We start from the raw sequence: 3,130 nt of genomic DNA, 5'->3' as shown, positions 1-3,130 counted from the left end.
TTTGTCCCTGAAGCATCTGTGCTGTTTTATTGCTCCATCTGTCTGTAATGTAAGTCCCACAGTTTTACTAATAAGATTTTGATGCATTTTAAACTATATTTAATGTACATTATTTTCAAGTGCTTTTTCCAGACATACATTGTCAATCTTGCATCAGTATTTCAATAATTGTACACATTTTATCAGTAAGGAAACTGACGTAGGAGAGATTGAGCTCTACAGCTAGTACATGACAGGGTTAGGACTTAAACCTAGTGTGTAATTCCAAAGCTAGTACACTTAAATTCTTTTTTTGTTTTAACTAAAGGGAAGCTTTCTTTAGTTTTTTTTTAATTGAAATATAGTTGATCTACAATGTTGTGTTAGTTTCAGGTGTACAGCAAGGTGAGTTAGTTATACATATATATTCTTTTTTTACATTCCATTATAGGTTATTACAAGATATTGAGCATAGTTTCCTATATTATACAGTAGGTTCTTGTTGGTTATCTATTTTATACATAGTATGTGTATATTTTAATCCCAAACCCTAATTTATCCCTCCCCTACCCCTTTCTCCTTTGGTAACCATAAGTTTGTTTTCTATGTCTGTGAGTCTGTTTCTGTTTTGTAAATAAGTTCATTTGTATCATTTTTTTAGATTTCATACATAAGCGATATCATATGATATTTGTCTTTCTCTGTCTGGCTTACTTCACTTAGTATGATAATCTCTAGGTCCATCCTCTTTAGTCTTCTTTTTAAAGCAATCTGATTTAAAAGCAAGTTGAGGTCAAGAGAGAAGAAAGAACATGAAATCATCTAACAGAGAGTCAGACAGACAGACAGACAGGAGGGAGAGATGGACACTGGTCAGAAACTTCCACATCAGATCTTTTACATCTTGGAAATGAGGTGGACAAGAGATTCTGGTCAATTCATCATTTTCTTTAGTATTCTGCTCAATCTTCTTCTCCAGTGAGTGGATGCTCTTTCCTCAGGCTCACTTGGAAGGCCAAGGCCTCTGTTTGGGCCTTACTCCAGACCTGGGCAATCTCCTCATTTGTGAGCGTGAGTTTCTCTCCTGAATGGGTCTCCAGCGCCTGGTATCTCTGGCCTTCCTTTTCAATTCTTTCTATGTAATCCTCAACACACTTATTCAGTGCTTCTTCATATGTGTGGTAGCCTTTGATCAAGTCCTTCTCTTTCTCGAACCACCTGAAAAGGTTAGAGAGATTTTTCCATGTAGTTCAGTCTGCAATAAGTTAATCTTTTTCTTTCAGAACCTTCTGGATTTCAGCTTTTGGTAAGTGCCTTCTGTTTCTGAGCCGCCTCCACTGCCTGGTACACAATCTCCTCAAACCTGTCCATGATCTTCCTCATCTCCAGCTTCTTCTCAGAGAGCCCCTCCTATCTGTTCTTCAGCAACAGGTTCTCCTTTTGTGTCGCTTCACCATAGTGTCCAGGTACATGCTGCGCTGCAGCATATCCACGATGGGCACGTACCCCCGGCCCAAGGACACACAGGGCCAACCTGGCACAGAAGCATCCCGAGCTCGGAAGAAATCAAATTCCACCAGCTTGGCCTCAGGCGGACTCCCTGAGGAAGGAGTGTCGGCCTCGCCCGCACTTCCTGTCTCAGGGGTCACAGGCGTCGGTCTCTGAGGGCTGTCTTTAAGGAGTAGGTCAAACTTGTGGTATACGGACTGTTTCCTCAAGGGTAACTCCTTGAACGAGAGAGTCCCAATCTGCTTCACATAATCCACCTCGGGGCTCGGAAGTGCTCACCAATCAGGTCCGGAAGTGCTCCTCACTCCAGTCCGAGGCAGCTCGCGCGGGCCGCTGGGTCAGCGGGCGAGGCAGTGGCTCTTTGCCGGGGCTGCTGGTGGGGAGCCAGTGAGCCGGAAGAATTCACCGTTTCCTCAGCCCGCGGCTCCCACGTGGTGTGCACCGCAGGCGTCATCCGCTGAGGAGAGTCCTCCGCAGCCACAGGCCCCACGCTCAGCGGCTCGGCCGCAGGGCCCAGCAGCTCCTTCGGGGGCCATCTGGGGGCCGGACCTCTCCACGGCCTCGGAACAGGTTAAAGTTTGGGTCGTCCGGTGTGTCCCAGGAAAATGCCCCGAGGGTAGTAAGGACCGCGGCATTTTCCCGCCTCAGCCTCCAGCCTCCTCTTTGTCGGTTTGAGGCCAGTTCTCTCCCCCAGTTTCCTAGATGAGGAAAGCCTTTTGCTGGTGGCAGCATCAGAGAAGCCAGATTCTAGCTTCATGGGCCATTCCTGGCACGGTCGGCCATTTGGCCATGGGCCTCTTCCTTATGAGGCCTTCCGAGGGCCGGTGGCCGCGTTCTCAGGGGCAGAAGTCTCGAGCAGGGAACGGGCCAGCCTGGTGGGTCTGCGAGGGGCCCTTCTTCTCCTCTGGCTTCTGAGGACCCTCCGTTCTGTCTTGGGATGCCATCCCTGAAGGGTCTTCCACAATTTCGGAGGAGGATGTGATGCTTTTATGGAAGGAATGTCTGCAGAATAAGAACTAAACGTTGGTCCTGGAGGTGCCATTTGTTTTGAAGACGCCCCCGGCATGGGAGAGCTTGACGCGTCCAGGCAATGTAGGTCAGCCCAGCCGGGAGGTGGGAACCCTGTCTTCAAAGGCTAGTTTAATGTACCCTGAAGGGGGGTCGTCCCCACCAATGTTTGTTTCCGGAGAATTCCTTTGGTCATTTTGGTGTCCACTTCCTTGGTGTTTTCTGCGTCCAGATTTGAGTATAGTTTTCTAACCCAATGGTGTCATCCGGATCAAAACAAGCCTCAGGTTCACTGCGCAAGCTGGGACTTAAAATCCTGTGCATCTGTACCCCGCAGAGGAGACTGAAAAGTCCCCTTCATAGCTTTTCCTGCGTTCTTGGGTGGCACAAACTCTTACTGCGTCAGACGGAGAACAGATGAGATTCCAGTAAGTGCCGGTGGCTAAAACAGGAAACTACAGTTTTGCGTACTTTTGTCACCAGTGACTGTTTTGTCATTTGAGATCTGCAGACCCAGTCAGCCCGCCCACCCGCCCGCCGAGGGACGGAGTACAGAGCAGGGCCGAGCTCCTTAAATTTATTGCACTATGTTTCTTCTTAGCTTGCCGCCAGTCCTAAGTGTTTTATATTTTGT

General features: G+C 48.0%; 1 pseudogene; it reads right to left on the bottom strand.

Moving 5' to 3' along the window:
- Positions 1 to 772: 772 nt before the first annotated feature.
- On the bottom strand, positions 773 to 2,123 carry LOC116756353 (annotated as a pseudogene).
- Positions 2,124 to 3,130: the final 1,007 nt, after the last annotated feature.

The sequence above is a fragment of the Phocoena sinus genome, chromosome 7 (genome assembly GCF_008692025.1).
Source record: "Phocoena sinus isolate mPhoSin1 chromosome 7, mPhoSin1.pri, whole genome shotgun sequence".
NCBI classification, from domain to species: Eukaryota; Metazoa; Chordata; class Mammalia; order Artiodactyla; family Phocoenidae; genus Phocoena; species Phocoena sinus.
The sequence above is the reverse complement of the archived record's forward strand: the minus strand, read 5'-3'. Positions and strand labels throughout refer to the sequence as shown.